Source organism: Theropithecus gelada, chromosome 3 (assembly GCF_003255815.1).
Source record: "Theropithecus gelada isolate Dixy chromosome 3, Tgel_1.0, whole genome shotgun sequence".
In the NCBI taxonomy this organism is placed as follows: Eukaryota; Metazoa; Chordata; class Mammalia; order Primates; family Cercopithecidae; genus Theropithecus; species Theropithecus gelada.
This window is the reverse complement of record NC_037670.1, coordinates 147,161,298-147,182,642: the sequence shown is the minus strand read 5'-3', so window position 1 is coordinate 147,182,642 and position 21,345 is coordinate 147,161,298. Positions and strand designations below refer to the sequence as shown.

The 21,345-nt window shown below is 41.8% G+C and overlaps 1 protein-coding gene across 16 annotated transcripts in view; it reads left to right on the top strand.

Moving 5' to 3' along the window:
• Positions 1 to 21,345, top strand: part of CADPS2 (calcium dependent secretion activator 2) — a 576,693-nt gene that overhangs the window by 192,445 nt on the left and 362,903 nt on the right. The window lies entirely within an intron of this gene.

Sequence of the window (21,345 nt, the reverse complement as noted above, 5' to 3'; positions counted from 1 at the left end):
TCTGTGTAGTGAAATTTTAAAATACTAGCACTCTTTAAGTGAACAGCAAATATTTTAGTGTCCAGTGTTACTTATAGTAATCGTTACATGGTCATAAAACAGAACGACTTTGATACTTAGTCATGGCATATTTACTTCCCATGTGTTTCTCCCCACTCCCCAGTTTGGTTTCTTAAATAAAATGTTTAACCTATGCCAGACTATTCTTGAGAGAAGTGATACAGTATAGAAATTGTTATTATGATGTGATCATGTTTCTTTTGTTCACTATATTCTCAGGGTCCAGCAGAGTGCCTGGCACTCAAGTATTTTTGAAGGAATGAGTGAATAAGTGAATAAATAATGATAAATATCTTCGCTGTAATGCAACTATTATGTGTTAATTTGAAAAACTTAACTGTTTTTCTCAATTATACAAAATAACAGAAAATTCTGAAATTTTTCACTCTAAATTACTTTGAAAAAATATTAAATTATAATTTTAGTCCAGAATTCATGATTATAGTTCAGCATGCATAATTTTAATGAGCAGCTTTGAACTCTGTAAGGCTAACACTGGGATTTGAATTATTGGGCAACCTTGGAGGGTGACCTAGTGAAGAGGAATGTTAGGAGTTGCTCAGTGTTAACAATACTGGAATTTAGACACAGGTAGAAGGGTAGTAGTTGGCTATAACTGCCACCCCATGGAAGACTAAAGGAGGAGAGGCACTAATCTAAGACCAGGAAGAATCGGGGCAAAAACTGGGCAAATGACCAGTTGTGAGCCATGCCTTGCTTGGTACACAAAGGCTTTTTTACATGCAACTTTAGAGACTTTTGTGTTAATCACAAGAGCTGTTCCTTGAAAGAACTGCATAGCACCAAGGCTACTGGAGGATTTAGCAGGAACACTAAGTGTTATTTCAAGCTTACCCTGGAAGAGTAAAGTCATTTCCTGAGGGATGAGGGACCACACAGAAGAGAGAGGACACTGAGGACCCCATGACAGCTGCCCCTGAAAGGATCAGCTCCTAATCAGGATAAATTGTCATTCTTTGGCCACTGTTAGTGTTTCTGTCACTACGGGATAGCAGCGGATGGGGGTGGAGTGGCTAAAGTGATTTATACCATTTGTCCAAGAAAATCACTAGAGCTATGACAACGAATGCATCTGTAGTGTTGGCAGTCCCTGAACCTAGAGTTGCAGGGTCACTGCAGCTCTGTGTACTCTTGTGTGGGGTACTTGTTCCATGACATCTGGCAGTTCAAGAATTTGTTTGCTATTCACACTGACAGTGCCATTGTGTTCTTCATTCTCCCTCCACATCGTTGTTGGTTTTTCCTTTTCTTTTTTCTCCTCCTTTTCCTTTGTTCATCATTGTCAATCTAAGACCTGAGTTACTCCCATGTATAAGAAAATGCACACTCCTATGTGCATACTTCTATAATATAACCTTTGTTAATGTGGACATTTAACATTTAACACAGTGTGCTTGTTTGAGAATTTTCTATGGATGTTCTTTAAAGGGTGGTTGGAATCTATATTTGGAGTGGGAGGGAAAGGGTCAAGTCAGTGAAAATGGAAACTGTCTGCTGAGTGGCTACCATGTGCCAGGTAGAGGACTAAGTGCTTTACATAGCTGTTTCTTTTATGTCAGAACAAAATAGTTTTAATCTTAGTGTTTAGAATGTTGTAAACAGATCAATAAACCACTTTCACTCTGGGTTTACTAAATAGAACTTGGAAATAGCACTGCTATATCAAATGTTATTCATTATAATAGATTTTCACTTATTCTGTGGGCTATATACCATTTTCTCTTGTACCTAGTGATGCAAACATCTCTTGTCATAATGACATGGGATTAATAATATGAACTCCAGAAGGGAGTTTATGTTCCTTGTAAGAATCAAGCTTGCTTTTTTATTCACTCCTTAGATAAATTACGTTTAGTATTCTACTACAGTGAAAAATATCCACTTCAACTGTTATCAGATGGTGCTATAGGTGAAATGACTTACTCCATCTATACAGTATCTCTTGTTATAGGACACACTACATTGATAATATCCCTATCTCTTACTATAGAATTATTATAATGCAATTGTCCTGCAGAGAATGTTAGTCAGCTATTTATTTGCACTAGCGTGAGCCTTTCAAAGGATTTAGTGAGCCAGGGATCTGGCTTTTCTGATGGGATTTACACTCCTTTACCACATTTAATGGGTTTTGAAGCAGCACACAGGTGTCAACTGGGGGAAAGATCAGCATTTGGGAAGGCACTGAAGCAAGCAGAGAAATCTTCACATGCTGCTACTGTGAAGGAGTCCTTCTCATGCCAGCTCTATCCTCCCACTCCATCATTTACTATAAGCACCTGTTTTTGTATTTTAAAAACACATTTGATTTTTTGGCTTTGTGCTTAACTCTATTTTTAAATATTTAGTTCTTAATGCTGAAAAATAAAGGTTATAAATTAATATATTTACCAGCACAGAAATATCTTTAAATACATACTTCGTTTTATAAGTGGGGGGAAGGGAGTGTACTTTAGAAAAAGCGATGATCTCTTTCCTACCAGTAAGTGTTATTCTATCACAATTTGTCACCTCCCCTTTTCATAGCCACATCATAGCTTCTAACCGCTTTCTTCACAATTATGGCAGCATCTTTATCAGATCTCCAAGTTACTGTGTCCTTTGATGATTTTTAGGTGCTGCCATGCATACTTTTCATCACTGTTGATGAACAGAGTGACTCTGATCTCAAAAATCCTCTACACATGTCCAGTTTAGCAACACACTGTTGTTGCCACACATCATGTTCTCTCATCTTTGAATACTTAACAACTTACAGCATCTTTTTCAGAATTCCCTCTGCATTTGCTTGACTGCTCATCTCCACTACTTCTTCAGGCTTGTTCTTGGTTCTCATTCCAAGCAGTTTCCCTTAACTGTTGTCCCTCTCTTCCCAGTCCATCTCTTCCAACTTCAGCCTAGAACCAATTGTAAGTCATTTTAGTTTTACCAAGTGCCACCAAATTCCTTGCCTCCTACACTTTCCTACAATATCATTTGCCTTCCCTGAATCATTCCTACATCTGCTTTTAATACTTCTAAACAGCCAACTGTTGCTCAAGTTGTAATATTTATTATTATCTGATGTCAACCAGATCTTTGCTTCTGTTTAAAAATCCTTTAGTAATCTCTTAACTCTTTTATTTTTTTGAGACAGTACTCTCACTCTGTCACCCAGGCTGGAGTGCAGTGGCGCGATCTTGGCTCACTGCAAACTCGACCTCCTAAGTTCAAGTAATCTTCTCCTTCCTCAGCCTCCTAAGTACCGATTACAGGTACACACCACCACTCCCAGCTAATTTTTTTTTTTTTTTGTATTTTTAATAGAGTTGGGGTTTTGCCATTGTTGCCCAGGCTTGTCTTGAACTCCTGAGCTCAGGCAGTCTGCCCACCTCAGCCTCCCAAAGTGCTAGGATTACAGGCATGAGCCACTGCGCCCAGCCTCTTACTCCCTTTTACAGTCCCCATAGAGTAGTACTTCAAAGCCTTGGCTGCACATCAGAATCACCTGGAGAGCTTTTCAAAGTCTCAATGTTCAGGATGCATTCATGACATCTGGGCTGGGACCCAGGCATTGGTAGTTTTTGAAGTTGCCCAGGGGATTCCAACGTGCACACAAGACTGAGAACCACTGCCAGAGGACTGTTCCAAAGAGCCTTTAATCAGGTCCCAAATTTTACCCTCTGTTAAGTTTGACTTTTTTTCACTTTACTGAAAGTGTCTTGGTAGAAATCAAAATATCAAGGTAGAAAGTGTTAAATGTCTATTCTTCATGGAGAGGAATTGATAAAGGCCTGTGGTGATATGAAGGGAAGAATTTCAACTGGAATAATAATTAGGGAACACTTAAAGAAGGAAATGATATTTGAAATGGAAATCTACTTGGTGGAAAGAAGGACATTCTAGTGGAGAGAACAGTGTTAACAGTTTTTTATAAAGGAGCTTTGAGTGTCACTTGGAATTTTGGTTAAGAAACTTGAAGACACAGTGTAAGGAACATGGCTGTGCTTTGGTCAAGGATAGGCTGAGGTAAACATCCAGAGTGACTCAGCAAGTTTAGAGTGCAGGCGTTTAACTCCACCTGTTATCACAGCCATGTGGCCATAACATGGGAAGATTTATCATTTGGCTCTAAGCTACTGTTGTCTGTAAAAGGTGTAATTGCCCTGATGACACTGTATAGGCACACTTCTGCCCAGAGAAAGAGTTAGGCTGCTGACCCTGAAGGCAGTGGAGAGCTGGCCATGCAGCTGTGCATGGGAGCAGCCAGCACAAGCAGCTGAGACAGAGACAACAGTGAGAGCTGTTGATAGGAAAGCTGCTGAATAAAACTATATTTCTTCACCTGCTTATGGCCCCGAGTGTTCTTTCAGCTATATTCCAATCCACCCACTCCCCTCGGACCTCAGCAGGGGCTGGACCCTGGCCATGACATTTGGTGTACTCATGAACCTGACAAGTGGCATAGTTGGCCGGATGAGGTGAGTGGATCTTCAGTTCTGAGGGTTCTCGGGTTGGCTATGTGGCCGCATCATGGGCTGTGGTACCCAGTGGCAGCGGTGCTGCCTGAATGGGCCCCAGTGTAAACATGGGAGGCTGTAGACGGGTCTCCCACGAGTGTGGAGAAGGTACTGAAGCACCTGGAAGTGCACAACACTGAGGAAAAGCATTCCTTTGCTGACAGAGTCACATGGGCATTTGTAACTGTGCTGTAGGAATTGCATGCCCAGTCCCTGTGGGATGCAGCACAGGGAGAAAGAACCTCTGTTGCAGGTTCGCCCAGTGATCCACCAGAAAATATAGCATGAGCAGCTGTTGGGCCCCAAGGGTGAACCTAGGGACCCTCCCCCCACCACCATGGTGGAACACATTTCATATGGTGCCTGCAACCCCGCTATGTTGCTGGAGTCAAGCAAGTAATGTCGGCAGTCATGTACAGACTTAGTGCAAGTTATTCAGGAGAAGGAGGTTGCTGTGCAACCTGGTCCTGCCCGAGTGTTCCAGTTCACAGATTGCCTGCTGCGGTCAGGTGGAAGTGCTGAGCCTTTTCTGTTTGATAAGAGACTGGCCGAGACGCCTGGCTTGGGTGGCACCATACAACCAGCCATATGCAGACTTGGCAATCCACTAGTCCCTGAACCCAGATAAGTTTCCGGCAGAGCTGCATTTATCAATGGTTGTGAAGACCAGTCAGTGAAAGTGGAACTTGTGTCTGCACCTTGGCATTGGCCACTTGACGCTCTGCTTATGCACTGTGTACATCTCTCCCATGCCTGGGGACATTCTGGGGGTGGATGTTTTGCACAGCTTGGCAGCTGTGCCGTCTGTCACAGACTTGCTGGACTGCTTGACAATAGAATTGGGATGGTGCCACTGTGTGGTGGACCTGACCAATGCATTCCTCTTAATCAGCATTGCTCCAGAGAGCCAGGAATAGTCTGCCGTCATGGGAGGGTGACAGTGGACTTTCACAGTGTCGCTGCAGGACGATATGCATAGCCCCATCATATGTCATGATCTTGTTGATGATGTTACCTGAACCTCTGATTCTCTTGCAGATTTAGAAGTGGCAACGCCCACCTTGTCTGGGGCTGAATGGTGAGGCTTACACAGTCAAGCAGGCTCTTCAGTAGGCACAAGCCTTATGGGTAGTTGTCTAGGGGTGCCCATTTAAACTGAATGTGCATGTGACCACAAATATTGTTGGTTAGGGCCTATAGCAGTGCATGGAGACCTTGGAAGTGCCAACAGGCTTTTAGTCCTACCTGTGGAAAGGAGCTAAGCTCCAGTGTTCATTCATACAGAAGCAATTAGTAATAGCGGATGGGTATGTTCATGGGTAATGATCCCCTGGACTGGAAAATCAGTCAGTAACTACATATGCTGCCCCTTAGGCTCATAAGAGTGTGGTAGAACGGGTTACAGTCATCATGCGGACGACTTACAGGATAGCGGGATGGATGCATTCATGGGTAATGACTCCTCAGAGAGGGATGGTGCAGACATCCACTTTAGTGAAGTGAAGTGCCTGCTTAGAGCAGCGGAGTATGCTAAGTACAAGTCCCTTAGCAGCAGAGTTACAAGAAGTCTTGGGACCTGTAGTCCTAATGCAAGATAAGGCCATGGGGCCTGAAGCACACCTAGACTCTGAACCTTCACTGTAAGGAAGGGTATCCCCCCGTTCCTAATGGGGCATGGTACACAAATAGGTCTAGTTGAGGTGCTACTGCTGCCTGGACTGTTGTCACAGTCCAGCCATTCTACTGACACTATATGGTTTGATACCAAGTGTGGGCAAAGTAGCTAATGAGCTAAACTCAGAGCAATGTGGATGGTGATCACCAAGAAGGTGACACCTACAGTAATCAGCTGTAGCTGGGTAGTTTATCGAGGCTTAACCTTTTGGTTAATTATGTGAAAGTTACAGAATTAGCTAGTCACCAACCCATGTAAGACCAGGCCACGTGGCTGGATCTATGAGAGGAAGGATGACCTTCTCCAATCAGTTACGGGGATGAAAGATAATCTGTTATTACCTGCCTCAATACCCCCAAAAGTAGGGAGACAAAACCTGGTGTCAGCCATGAACCTTTCAAGCCTGCCATTGCAGATGGTTGGTGATTGTGGCCCCTTATGGGGAAGGGTCTGCAGTATAACTTACATGTTACTCCTTGGGTATTTACTGTGTGACCTCCACAATTAGCCATTTGTAGGGGAGGGAAACGGCCAGGGAGGGAACCCTCCAGGGAACATATGTACTGTGTATGTGGCCTATCATAAACTTCCCTGTAACTTTGGCATGGGTTCAGGACCCAAGGGAACCACAGAAAGCTGATGAGGTGTAACATCATCACCCAGGGCAGAAGCCCTTGGCAGCTGCATTGTTATCCAGAGATGAAAAGTTGACTTGTATTTTGCCTGAGGGACGTGATTTACCCTGGTTAGTATCTGTGCTTGCTTTGTCGTTTCAGCTGTAAGCTGGCATGCTCCAATAGCATTGTGGACTGGGCCCACACCTTCCTTAGGTGACCAATGTCTCAACTGTTGGATCTGCACTGCCCTTCCGGCAGCAGCTGCGGATGGCTTGCCCTGGCACGTGCATGCAGCTTCTGTGCAGAACTGCACATGGCTAGAAACTTGGGGCCTCATGGACAGTGGGTGGGACGCAACACATCAAGCTTTGAATAGGAGGCATCGCAAAACCCATGGCAAGCCTGCCCCCTGGCTGACTCTAGCATCTATGATGGATGGAGCGGGCTAATGGGAGAACATGTGGTGTCCGCATTGCGGATACCACGATGTATAGAGCAGCACTGGGGTAAAGTCACCGTGGGATGGTTGCCTGCTGAGGTTTGTGCAAACATAACATGGTCACTACACCAAGGGTTTGGTGGAATAAGCGGCCTTACCAAGGCTGGGCCCCAATGGACTTTGTGCCCCCTGGGAGTTAATGGATCTGTGAGGGCACAGGATGGCCATATCTGCCAGCCAATTGGACTGTACCTGAGGGTGGCCTTATGTGCCTGCCACTGTGCTTCCCATATTGCCTGGTCACCTACATGACTAGAGGGCGCTGTGTTTCCAGTTTTTGTGAGTGCAGTGGGCCCCCTGGTGGTTCTATCCCTCAGCAATAACTATTCCTGGAGCAGGTGTCATTACTGTAGAAATGCAAGTTACAGCCCTTGCAGAGCACACAGCTCGGGCCCTGAATTACATCTGAATTGCCCTCCTTTTGTTAACTGATAAGGTTAATCAGATCAGGAAGGTGGTGCTACAAAACCAGATGGCCTTAGACATAGCTACAGCTGCTCAAGGTGGCACTTGTGCCCTTGTAGGGACACAATGTTGAAAATTCGTCCCTGACAACCACCAGAACATAGTGACAGCTTTATAAGGGGTGTCCCAGGAGGTTGAGGTGATTGAGCGCCTTGCTGATGACCCCTGGCAGAGATGGTGGGCATCTCTGGGCTCTGGCCTACATTGGGCTCTAATAATCCTGGGTAGCGTAGCAGGAATATTAGTAGTAAGTTGTTGCTGCTTATATTGTTGCTGTGGCTTCTGGGTCCAAGGTGCGGCCCTGTGTGCACCGGTGCTCACCAAAAGGACTCCCTCAGCCTAGGGGGTGGAATGTAAGCCTTAGTGTGCCAAGCTGCCAAGCCTGCATATCAAACCTATGTACCCAAAACTTATGTATAAAGCCTCTGTGTATATATCAAGCCTAGGTACCAAAGCTTATGTATATAACCTGTGTATCCAAGGCCTATGTCTCCCTCGGCCTAGGGGGTGGAGTGTAAGGAACATGACTGTGCTTTTGTCAAGGATAGGCTGAGTGACTCAGCGAGTTTAGAGCACAGGTGTATAATTCCACCTGTTATCACAACCATGTAGCCGTAAAATGGGAAGGCTCATCATTTGGCTCTAAACCACTATTGTTTATAAAAGGTATCATTGCCCTGCTGACACTATATTGGCAGTCTCGTGCCCAGAGAGAGAAAGTTAAGCCGCTGACCCTGAAGGCAAGGGAGAACCAGCAGCACAGCTGTGTGTGGGAGCTGCTAGCTCAAACAGCTGAGACAGAGCGGACACTCTAAGAGAGCTGCTGCTGAGAGAGCTTCTGAATAAAGCCATATTTCACCTACCTATGTCTCCCTGAGTTTTCTTTCAGCTATTTGCCACTCATCCACCCACTCCCTCCAGACCTCGGCATGGGTTAGAACCTGACCTTGAACCTAACATACGGAACTTAGAAGGCTGTTGCAATGATCCAGGAGTGATAAGGTGAAAATATGAATGAAGGCAGTGGCAAGTGAATCGGGTGGGTCGCCTACAAGATAATATATTCTTTGATTTCACTTGCTGGTGTGAATTTTCTACTTCATTGTTCCATGACCAGGGTAACACTGATTTTAAAACCTCTCTGCATCCATAACCTTTATCTTCAGTTTATCTCCAATTTACCAACACACCACGGATACAGAAGAGGTGGGTATGGGTCGGGGAATTAGAGGAAGAGTGAAGAGTTAAGGATGACTCCCTGCTTTCTGGCTTGGACCACTATGTTATAATAATGCCATTCAGTGAGACGGAAAATAACAATGAGGTGAAGCAAGTTTGGAGTAGAAGAGTACAGATTTCGAATATGTCATAGAAGTTCTGGGTGATGTTCATGGCATAGCTGGAAATATAGGTCTATACTTAGACTAATTAAATGAGATAAATGTAAAAACAAAAGGCTTGATACATGTAAGTACTAACTTGTGATTTATTAACAAACTAATTTAACCACCAATGACATTTATATTAGTGGTGATTTTACTATTATGTAAATTTCAGTGTTACTATTTTGGGCCCCCTGAATTTGTAGTATCCCTATGTACTATAAGACACTTTTGTCTCCCAAGAATGCTTAGCAGGCTGAGTAAAGCTGGCAAGTGTGATAGGAATCGAGGGAGGGATGGTAATAATCACCGCTATAATACACAGGTGTTGCTACATTCCCTTAAAGGGTAGAATCTCATTTAATCCTTAACAGTAATGCAATGAGATAGGCATTATTGGTATCCTCATTCTTGAGATAAAGAAATGGAGACCCAGAGAGGCTAAGTAACTTGCCCAAAGTTAAATAGCTGGTATGTGACACAGAATCTGTGTTTGAACTTGTTCTGGTTCCACAGCTCATGGTCTTAACCACTACCCTGCAGTTAGCTTGAAACACTAATTTTTAAGTAAAGGACAAAGCATTAGGTTGAGTCCAGCTATAAGGGCTTAGAGAAATGAACAGTGAAAGAAAAAACCCAGCTAAAGGCATTGAGAGTGCTAACTGGAGGGTGGTTGAATGATACCTTATGTGATCTCAACATAATTAGGAAAGAAAAAGGAGTTATGTGAGGGTGAAGGTGTGGCCAGGGTATATCTGACTTGAGTAAAAAGAAATATTGAGCTATAGGAATGGATCCTTCCATTTAGGAAGTATTGATACTGGAGCTGGTAGCTCTCTTGTGTAAAAAGTATTTATTTTGAAGGGTTTTGATGTAGGCTGCCTTTCTGATGAAGTTCAAAAGGGGTAAAAAAATTGTGTAATTATCCTAATAATTGATATCAATCCTTTTTAAAAGTTTAAGCTTAAAAAGCATAGTTAGGCCAGGTGTGGTGGCTCACCCCTGTAATCCCAGCACTTTGGGAAGCTGAGGCGGGCAGATGACCCGAGGCCAGGAGTTTGAGATCAGCCTGGCCAACATGGTAAAACCCCGTCCCTACTAAAAATACAAAAGTTAGCTGGGTGTGGTGACACATTCCTGTAATCCCAGGTACTCGGGAAGCTGAGGCATGAGAATTGCTTGAACCTGGGAGCCGGAGGTTGCCGTGAGCCGAGATTGTGCCACTGCACTCCAGCCTGGCAGAACGAGACTCTGTCAGGGTGGGGAGCAGCGCAGAGCACAGTTACTTTTCACAAAGAACATGTGCCTTTTACATCAGACCACCTGCATTCATTTTCTGTCCCCAGGGAAAAGCATCTTAGCGCAGCATCAGCATCACCTGGGAACTTGTTAGAAATGCAAATTCTTAGGCTAACTGCAGAGTTTACAGAGTCAGAAACTTGAGGAGGGGGCAGCAATCTGGTTCACCAAGTCCTCCAGCTGATTCTAATGTATACTCAAGTTTAAGAACCTCATTTAGATCAGATAGTTCATTTTCAGCAATGATGCATCACACTTGTAATAAAAATAGTATAATTAAAAGTCTCAGTAGTTGCTATTATTACATTAATACAAGATACATTTAGGCATATTTCACATGTACAATAGGTTTCTGACTTCTGCATGACTGTGCATAGAAATCCTTTCCTCTCCCACTACTGGTTTCTCTATGCGCTAACACTATCACAACTGTCAAGGGAGTTGTGAGAAAACTAATAGATTTTAGATCATTTGCAATTTATAAATGGATAGAAAAAACTGAAAAGTATGAACAATGTTGGACAGTCCACACTGGAAGAGAATAGTTAATTCTATTCACTAAAGGTCTGATATCAATATACTAAAAAAGTGGACCACAGGTGAAATTCAGAAGGGAGTCATGTAAATTTCTAGGTTCGGGTCCATAAAACCAGCTTCACAAATACTGGTGGGAACTTAGTTTAGCTTCCATAATAATGTAGATGAAAATAAGTTCAATGTAAGGCATTGGGAGTGTATGTAGGCCCTCCAAAGGTTTGTGGCATCTTCTTCTGCTTTAATAGCATTGCTTCTCTAACTACAATGAATTACTGTCTTCCTCCTGGATTGTGAGCTATTACCCATATGGCAGGTTTGTTGATTCATTCAACAAATATTGATTGCCCTGGAGATACAGTGGTGAACCATACAAAATGCCTGCCATCATGGAGCTTACTTGTTAGTGGGAAGAAAATACAATAAATGTCATGTGCCTACATAGTTATAAGTGCTGTGGAGAAAAATAGAAAACAGAATAGGGAGCTACAAAAGGCAGAGATGCAGCTTTAAGTAGAAACGTCACCAAGAAGATAAAGAGCTGAACAAAGACCTGAAAATAATGAATAAAGGCCTTAATCTATAACCTGTGCAGAAAAAGTGAAACTAGTGTTCAGGAGAGCCAGTAGGATAGTAAGTGGGTCTTGTCATCTGAGAAATGTCAGGAACATTTAACCTGCAAGACAGAAGACAGTGTTAGCTGCCATCAAACACTTGAAGAATGGGCTTGCAAATAATTTAGATTTTCTTTGTTTTTGCAGGGATTAGCATGCAATAAGAGAAATGACAGCTACAGGGAGAGCATTGCCACCTGGAAACAACTTTCCAGATGGTGGTCCTGCCTGTAGACAGGTTATTGCCTTCAGAGAGCCTAGTTTCTCTTCCTTAAAGGAGTTTGATATTGTTTGGATGTCATTTTAGTGGTGGTGATGGTGAGGGAATTCAAGCTTTAGAAGAGTGATCGGATTTATACCTTTGGGTCACTCACAATCCCAAGAATCAGATTCTGGGATTAAAAAGCAATAACATTGCTATTCCACATGTAGTTGCCATCTGTTAAAAAATAAACAACTGCAAAGTATAAACGATAAAATCCATTCAACAAATATTTATTGAGAGCCACTGTATGCCAGGGAAATTTAGTTAACAAGTTTTGAGTTCATTTTGCTTTAACTTAATAGAATATTTGCTTTTAAAATTGATTTACTTTCCAGACATCTTTTTTTTTTCATTTTTACTTTGGAACTTCATTTCTCTGCAGCAGGCCCTTGGATTATCAAGAGTAAATAACTTGCTATCCTTAAGATTTATGTTTTATAAACCTAGAGTTTGAGAGGGTAGCAACTCATTCTCTGGTGTCTTGGTAGTATTGTGGAACATGTAATGGTTTGGCTTTTAGAAATCTCTTTCCTCCCAACTTCCCTGTTAACATTCGCATATCACCCATCTTCTCAAAGAAAAGTTTTTTTGAGATATTTTATCAGCAGCAAAGGACTGGTATTTATTGATTTCTCATCAATTATGGAATATTTTATAAAATATGAAATCGTGTTTGACTTATTCTAAAATGCATAACAAAATAATTTGAATTGATGAAGGATTGGGTCGATATGTGAAAGAACGAATGGAATAAAATGTTAACTGTAGAATCTAGGTAGTAGGTGTGTATATATATATGCTTCAAACTTTTTTCAACTTTTCTATATGTTTAAACATTTTTATAGTAAAATATTGGGGGAAAATCGTGCTTTTGGATACTATGGCAATGCCATATCAATTCAGAAGTTTCTAAAAAACTATGCTCCCTGTACAGTAAGTTCTCACAGTCCTCACTTAACATAGTTGATAGATTCTCAGAAACTGTGATTTTTAAGTGAAATGACTTGTAATGAAATTGATTTAACCATAGGCTGATTGATATAAATAAGAGTCAAGTTCCTACAGCCTATTTCTAGTCACAAAAATGTCACCAAACTTCTAAACAAAAACCAAAACACTTCTAATAATAAGCATGGAAATAAATGTGAGCTATATACACATTTAATAAAGATAAATAAAAACAAGACAATTATTTATCCACTTATTTTAGTTCAGGGTCACAGGTGGTCAGAACCCAGCAACTCAGAGTACAAGGCAAGCACCAACCTGGACAGGATGCCTTCCCATCGCAAGGCACACTCACACACACCCCCACACTAACTCACACCGGGACAATGTAGACACAGTGAACCTCACATACATGTCTTTGGGATGTGGGAGGAAACTGAAGTACCTGGAGGAAACCCATGCATACTTGGGGAGAACATGCCAACTCCACACAGACCGTAGCCCCAACTAGGAATCTGTTTTTTTTCTTCATTAACATTATATCAAAGCAACCTTATTAGAGGACTGCCGTCTGTACTTGCTGAGGGACAGGTAACAGTCTGGGTACTGTCATTGGTCCACGGATAACATTTCAACTAACAGTGATTTTAAAATTTATTTCACTATATTATCTCAGGTAGTACTAAAAAAATGTGTTGTATCATTCCACATTGTAAGCACATATCAAAACATCACGTTGCGCCCCATAATATATAAAATTGTTACTAAATAAAAAGTCTTTTCAAAAGTGATATTAATACAGAACCACTGGGCTGCCAGCTAAACCTCCATCCTTAAGCCTGGAATGGTGGCTGTAAGAGAAAACAACTGACCCCGTTTTTCTTGGTTTTCCCACCCAAATGTTGCCATTTTGGCCTGCCACACCTCTATCCTGTGCCCTTAAAAAGACTTCAACTGGCAGAGCAACACACAAGCTACTGAGCATCAAGGATACAAGTGGCTGAGCAGTAAGCTGAGAAGCAGCAACTGAGCATCAGAGACTACAGATGGATGTGGCTAACTGCAGACGGTGTGGCTTCAGGGAAAGATCACCTTCTTCCTATACTATCCCCTTTCCAACTCTCATCCTGCCAAGAGCCACTTCCATGACCAAATAAAATCATCCACATACACTACCCTTCAGTCTGTTCATGTGACCTGATTCTTCCTGGACGCCAGACAAGAACCAAGAGGGCAGGAGCTGGGAGATGCTCCAGAGCCCACACAGAGCCCGCTTCCTCAAGAGAGGAGCGACTGGCCGTTCCAGCGATCGTTTGTTCCAGTCCCTACACTTGGTTGCTTGCATGTTCTGTCTCGTGAGGAGTGGCCAGTAACAGACTGAGTGAAAAAGGCCACTGAGGTCCTACCCAAGAAGGGGATCAAGGTCAAAGGAATTATCCCATCTCAAGATTACCTGTATTCCACTGCTGAGGAAACTGACCCAAAATGGTTCAGAGTCTCTTAGCTTGTGTCACACCTTGAACTCTCAGGTCTCCTGATGCCCTCTAAGGTTTGTTACATTATTTCCCAACTGATGAGTGGAGAGTAGCACAGAAGTAAGGATGAGGTGAATTGAATTCTATAATTGAAGTTGGAATACTGTAAAGCTATAAAACAGCAGGGGAACACATTTTTTCTTTCCAGATGGTAAACATACATTAAGGATTTATTCAACATTAGATATATTATGAGGCTTCAAAAGCAATACACTAAATTTTTAAGATTTATTTTCTGTATTATTACAGTGAGGGCAAAATAAGAAAAGCATTTTCTTTGTAGAATAGATGTAAGAAGATAGCCCAACCTAGTAACATTCAGACTTTTCTATCACACCATGAAACATACTGAATGAAGGCAAAAGAGATGGCTTAGGCTGAAGTTATGGCATGGAAAGCTGGTATCTTCTTTGACTTTGTGGCTACGTATAGAAGCTTTTCTCTAGAAATTCATATTTGCCATTCCATTGCTCCCTTTTCCATGATGAATAACATGATTTTTCTTCCACCTTAGGGTCTCAGTCTTTGTTGCACAGTGTCAGACAGATTGGAAGCCCAGGTAGGGTGCAGTGATCTTTGTGTTTGTACAAGTGGCTTGGTAAATCTTCACTTTCAGTCTCATAAGTACAAGGTTAAGGAGTATTTGCTATAGGCTTAGGGAAATTTAAACTAAGCATTTAGAAGAAAGACTCAAAGATCTGCTATTAGCTGATATTAGAAGAAAAAAGCTTTAGAACAACTTCGTAATATTGATAAGATCATGGTAATATCATGTGTATATATTTTTTTCCAATAAAAGCTTTATACTTTTCAAATCCCATTTGTGTTCATTTGGGTATAGACTCATCTCAGTTCTTACAACAGGATGTAAGAAGGCATGGACAGTTCAGGGCTTTATATTTGGTCTAAGGGCTTTATTTTTATTTTTATTTTTTAGATGTATTTATTTATTTATTTTGAGACAGAGTCTTACTCTGTTGCCCAGGCTGGAGCACAGTGGCATGATCTCAGCTCACTGCAAACTCTGCCTCCCGAGTTCACGCCATTCTCCTGCCTCAGCCTCCCAAGTAGCTGGGACTACAGGCGCCCGCCGCCACGCCCAGCTAATTTTTTGTATTTTTAGTAGAGACGGGGTTTCACCGTGGTCTTGATCTCCTGACCTCGTGATCTGCGCCCCCCCGAGCCAGCCTCCCAAAGTGCTGGGATTACAAGCGCGAGCAACTGCGCCCGGCCTTTTCTTTCTCTTTTTCTTTTTGAAACAGTTTCACTCTGTCGCCCAGGCTGGAGTGCAGTGGCATGATCCCAGCCCACTGTAACCTCCACCTCTCGGGTTCAAGTGATTCTCATTCTGAGCTTCCTGAGTAGCTGGGGTTACAGGCGTGCACCACCACACCTGGCTAATTTTTGTATTTCTAATAGAGACAAGCTTTTGCCATGTTGTCCAGGCTGGTCTCGAACTCCTGACCTCAGGTGATCCACCCACCTTGGCTTCCCAAAGTGCTGGGATTACAGTAATGAGCCACCATGCCTGGCCTGGTCTAAGGGCTTTAGATTTGATATTAGGGCTTTAGATTAGTTATAAGGGATTTAGAATAGTTGGAAGTATCTTTTGAAAGCAACTGTCTCCTAGTTTATAGATAAGGGTCTAGAGATACTTCTTACCAAAATTAATTTTTTTAGATAAAATAGATTATTTGCTATCAGTTTTAAGTTGTGATTCTTGACATTTGATAGGTAAAGGAATGGGATTGGTTAAACCAGTGTTTTTCAAATCTTTGGAATTCATGGATCAGTAAATAAAAATAGAGGTCAGATATTGCACTTTTTTTGTGTGCCAAGAAAGGTAATTAACCATTACAACAACAATGAAACTGCCTTTGCAAAGGTTATGACAGAGAAATCTAGCATAGCTGATTCCATCTTGCTTCGAGCCTCATAGGCTGGCTGGCTTTGTTCATTCCTATGCATAGACCAAAGTAACCATGGGAAGGATTTAGTTTATAGTTTAACCTGGAAGCAAAGATGATAATAGTCCCTCTCTAAAACTAAACCCCTTCTTGCTCAGGGACTAAAAACCATCTTTGTAAAACTAATGAAAGGCCATAAGATTAGGATTGTGGGAGGGGCCTGAGTTCTGCTAAAATGTAGGCCTAGTTTCTGTAATCCCTTACTGCTCAGTAGTCCTATGGCCAGAGGTCACAAGATTTGTGACTTTCCCAATTGCTCCCTCCTATAGATAACATCACTCTGTAGAACCTAAGATTGACCTTTTGAGGTATCTTTCACATTTTCCTTTTTTGACCACCAACTAAATCCACTCAGACCCACAGTAGTGGTGCAACCCATCCTGCGGCCCCTACGCAGAGGCTAAGTGCAGGAGGACCGTTTCCCACACCCCTGTGATTTCGCCTCTAAGCAGTCAACATTTCCCATTCCCTAAACCCTTGCCCACCAAATTATCCTTACAAAAAACCTAAACTCCAAGCCTTTGAGAGATTGAGTAATAACTCCATCTTCTGTGTGGCCAACCTTGCATTAATAAAATTCCTTCTCTATTGCTATAGCACAGTTTCAGTGAATTGGTTTTGTCTCTGTAGCTGTATGGGAAGAATCCATTGGACGAATAAAACAACAAAACCACACGTTTACTATTAATAACATTGTATTACAAAAAGTGACTTCTTGCACCTACAGTTTCAACTATTAGAATATTAAATAAAGTTAGCTTTATTAAAATGCACTTTGAAGTCCTTGTATTTGCTTTTTTTACTTTGAATTCATGAAAACTTTATCCCACACTGGTCAACACACCAGCCTTTGGATTCAATAACTTTCTAAAGTCCGTTACTACAAGGACCTAATGATTTCCTTTAAAATTTGAGTATCTAATATCTAATGATACTAGACACTACAGAGATTTCAAAGGTGCAGTTTGCAGTCTAAACAAGAGAGAGATACAACGATGTGGTATAAGACAGGACAGCAGTGTTTTTTATACCTACACAGAGCATGGGGAAGTGTTAACATGGCTTAGAATAGAGAAATACCATCAAACTGTGGAATGCTTGACAAAGAGGTGAACAGGAGCATTCTCCTGCCTAATCCTTACCAGTTCATTTACCCGTTGGCCCTGCCAGCTCGGTTGAGTGAGCCACAAATTGATAAATTGCTGAACTTGATTGCATGATGGTGAAGAGGGGAGCTCTAGAGTGAGATTGGGCTTAAATCTTGACTCTTCCACACTCTGACTGTGTGATCTTGGCCATGTCTGTGTACTTCTGTATGCTTTTGGGGTTTTTGTTGTCGTTTTTTACCTTTAAGGTAAATACTAGCACCTTCTTTATGCAATTGTGAGGGTTAATATACATTAAGTCCCTGAAATAAATTTTAGCTATTTTCAAAATACAGTTTTTATCATGTGACTCTCTGCCTTAAATATTGATGGCATTCCATGCTCCTGGGATAAAGACCAGAGCATTTTCCAGGCCTGACAAAGGCACTTCAGGTCCTCTTCAGGCACCTCCCATTCCACTGTACTCTTGGGCCCTTCACTGCAGCCCAGGGAGTTGCCTTAAGGCCCCCTTAGATAGGCTGTGTTCCCTCCACCCACTGCCCCCTGGCCCCATGGTTCCTTTTTATTTGCAAATTCTTTGTCTTCAGATCTCTACTCTCCTCCTCAGGGAAGCCACTGTGACCACCTTAGCCAGATTCAAACTTTGTTACAAACTTATGGCACTAGAAATTCTCACTAGTATTTATCAAGCCACAGGCATATCGGTTTGTATAACCATTTGTTTGCCCCACTGTAAGCTCTAGGAAGGAAGCAAACCTTTGTCATTTTGCTTATGACACCTGATCACATTGCCTGGCAGTTTGGTTTGTCTTGGTAAACATTTGTTGAACAAATGGATAAGCTATGGGGGTGTGAATGTACGCAGAGTGTGGGGGGCTACACAAGTGTGCCCTTTTACTGGAACAGAAAATATGTTCTTGAGAGCAATGCAAGAGAAGCCTGGAAAGGTAGGTTGAGGGAGACTTGGATGGATATAGAGCCTGGCACAAAACAGTGCCAACAGTGCCAACAAATTGACTGGCTTTGGGTATACAAAGTGACATGGAAAAAAAAAAATACTGTCACCAAGCACTTACAATCAGTTCCCAGGGAAATGATGGTTTGATTCACAGTCTGGAGAAGTTTCTCCATGATAATCTGGATGTGCCTCTGAGTTGGCCCCATGTCCTTCCTGTACAGCACCTCCAGGATGTGGCTGAGCAGCTGACAGCAGGCCTCCATGTCCTCCTGTCTCTCCAGATGGTACTTGAGCTGATCAGTCATCATGGGAAGCAGGATCTCTCTCTAGTCATGCTGTGTGAAGTGGATATTTAACTGGGGCCAACAGCATCCTTCTCCAACTGTTGCTTGAACATAAGCTTATTGTATTGCAATGTAGTGAGCAGTCGAGATACAGCCTAGTATATAAAATGTCCTCATTTTTCAAATGAATGTCAAAGTTGAAAGGTAAGCAAACCAACTTTAAAGGTAAACATTTGGCTCTTGTTTTCTCATTATTGTAGCAAAAGACATGTATTTTCTGCTAAGTCTTCATTCTTCTGGCAGTTTCTCTGTAGTGTTTACATTTAAGGTGCCATTAATAAAATTTTATGAAGAACCCTAAAAAGTAATTGAGATACTCCCCCTTAGTTATTTTATTGTCTACTCTAATGTATAATTGAGGTACTCCCCCTTAGTTATTTTATTGTCTACTCTAATGTATTGTAGGTGTTTCTCATAAACAGAGTAATTAGGCAGGAATCTACCCATTTTTTTTAAAGAATATTTTAATAATTTAGACAGTCCATCAAGTTTCGGATTATTGTGGCTTTTCCCACAGTTTATTGCTCTCCTCCCCACCCCCTTACCTTAAGTTTGTTTCCTTTGCCAAAGATGCATGAATAGGTCTTTAATTTTGTTTTTGAGGTTCAAGAGGTTATAATTTCTTTTCTTCTTTTCTGTTTTTTTACTTTGGGTTCTGGGATGCATGTACAGAACATGCAGGTTTGTTGCATGGATGTGCCTGTGCCGTGGTGGTTTGCTGCACCTATCAACCCATCTTCTAAATTTTAAGCCCTGCGTGCATTAGGTGTTTGTCCTAGCGCTCTCCCTCCCTTTACCCCGCCACCCCTCAACAGGCTCTGGTGTATGTTGTTCCCCTCCCTGTGTACATGTGTTCTTGTTGTTTAGCTACCACTTATGAGTGAGAACGTGTGGTGTTTGGTTTTCTGGTCCTGTGTTGGTTTGCTGGGAATGATGGCTTCCAGCTTCATCCATGTCCCTGCAGAGGACATGAACTCATTCTTTTTTTTTGTGGCTGTGTGGTATTCCATGGTGTATGTGTGCCACATTTTCTTTATTCAGACACATGCACACATATGTTTATTGCAGCACTATTTATAATAGCAAAGACTTGGAACCTACCTGAATGCCTATCAATGATAGACTGGATAATTATTTTAAAAAATTAGTACACATTATCATTTAACTCACCTTGGTGGATGCCTTTCCAAAAAATAACTTGAAATGAAAGGAGAGAACATCGCTTTAGAGTTTTCACTTGAAATCAGAGGAGGCACACTCGTCTTTTCCGGTATGTGACCCTTGTTCTTTCTACACATCTAGGGCATTAACAGGTCTTCTTGGACCGCATGGTCAGAATGGAGCACTGGGCTCCTTTGAGTTTCTGTGTCTGGTGTCAACACAGAGGACTCTGTTTTGTGTGAGTCACAGCCAGGTCCCACAGATGGACAAATGCTGCCTTAGTGTGTTTCCATCCAGTAAAACAGTTCGTGTCTTAGAGCTTCAGCACATGTAAGGTTCAGATTTTCCTTTTTAAAGTGCATCTCTTTTAAGTTTGGATTACAACATGTATGAATCAGGAAGTAAAATGTTTCCATATAAAAAAAAATACTGGTATTTACATACTGGAAAACCATAAATTATTTGATTTCTAGTGGGACTAAACTTCACTACAGTTGAAAAGCTTCATGAATTGATAACACCTGAAAAATAGTTTTAAAAACCATATCGCTGTTTCTCCAAGGACAGCATAGGTTACGGAAATTATGAGACAATATTTTATTTGGTATTATTAAGGAGAAAAAGGCATGTCTTATAAGTGGGCCTCTTGTACTTTTCTCAACGTTTTGTTGAACACATGCTGGCAGCCTTCCCGGAACCATCTCATCGCCACAATGATTTGGCAAGCAGATAATGTTTTTCTCATCATTATAAAATTCTTTTAAATCAAAGAAGTAATGCATGGTTCAAATCAACAGCAATGTGTGAACAATAAGGGCTTCTGTGGAAAAGTATGTTTGAAGCCCTATTTGGACAGCTGAGCAGACTTACTTTTGGCAGATACAGTTTCTTGTTATAGTAATCACATTTCACTTTTGTTATTAGTTCACCATGACTTTGTTAAGATATTCAGTGACTTATTTGGTATATAAGCTGAGTAGATTAATGGGAAGAGTGGCAGTTGGTGGTGCTCAGATTGAAGGCCATATGTAAGTTAAAATTTACTGAAATGTGGACAAATGTGACATATGTAGTATGTCATAGTTTTCCGACGTGAGGTTCCTAACCGCCACACTGAATAAGATGTGTGCCCAGTGGCATTTTCACAAGAAAGTCACTGGTGGATAATTCCACAGGTGTTGGCCAGCAACCAGCAGGACATCTGGCTTCCAAAGGTGCACCCAGGCTGGGGTGGAGGAATGGGAGAGAAAGGGAGTAAAGGAGTAGTGATTTTAGAGTCCAAAGGTCCAGTATTCGGGTCTCTATTCTCCCAGTAGCTGTATGGCCTTGAGCCAGTTACTTATCTCCTCAGCTTAAAACACTTAACCTTTAAAAGAGAATGATATTGGAGAGGGTA